Source organism: Theobroma umbraticum, unplaced genomic scaffold, assembly GCF_002168275.2.
Source record: "Theobroma umbraticum cultivar Fairchild unplaced genomic scaffold, ASM216827v3 scaffold_50.0, whole genome shotgun sequence".
NCBI classification, from domain to species: Eukaryota; Viridiplantae; Streptophyta; class Magnoliopsida; order Malvales; family Malvaceae; genus Theobroma; species Theobroma umbraticum.
The window spans coordinates 8,363,001-8,363,828 of NW_018397261.1; positions in this window are offsets into that span (position 1 = coordinate 8,363,001).

Genomic DNA, 828 nt, shown 5'->3' on the forward strand with positions numbered 1-828 from the left:
CTAAATTAAATAAAATACAATCTTAGATGTTCCTGCGTCATTCTCCTCGGATCAGAAAAGCTCAACTCCGATGAGTAGGCCTGGACACACTTCATGTTTGGATCCACATACTATTATAGTCCACACCAACCATTTAAATAACTCATTTAGTGTTTTGAAGGTTGTCTTCCATTCATCTCCAAGTCGCATTTTAATTTGATGATATCTTTTCTTCAAATCGATTTTCGAAAACACTTTAGAACCAATGAGCATGTTATCCAATCAAGGATAGGAAAATCATACTTAATTGTAGTCTTGTTAATGGCATGGTTGCCTACAAGGCTTTTCAATAAGTTTTCCAAATTTTTGTTGACCAATTCTGTTTGACCATCCTTGGATAAGGGTGAAAATACTTTATTCTCCTTAGAGACTAATAGGAAACTTAAATGATTTGACTCACGATAGGCTATATTTAAGCTAGACATAGTGATGAGTGTTTTATCTTCCTATTGTCTCTTTGGTTGATCTTCTGGCTTTAATGAAGTCAACATAACTTTTACTTCACCTTTGATGAAGGAATAAGTATTCTTGTATCTATTATGGTGAGCTTGACGATCATATTGCCATAGGCGTCCTAACAACAAGTGGCATGCATCCATTAGCATAATATCACATCAGGCTTCATCTTCATATTTATTTCTAATAGAGAATTGAACACAATAGCGCTTTGTTACCTTAACTTCGTTTCCTTTTCTCAACCATTGTAACTTGTAAAGATGAGGATGTACTTCAGTTGGAAGTTTTAACTTTTCTACCATGTAGTTGGCAACAACATTCTCACAACTTCCA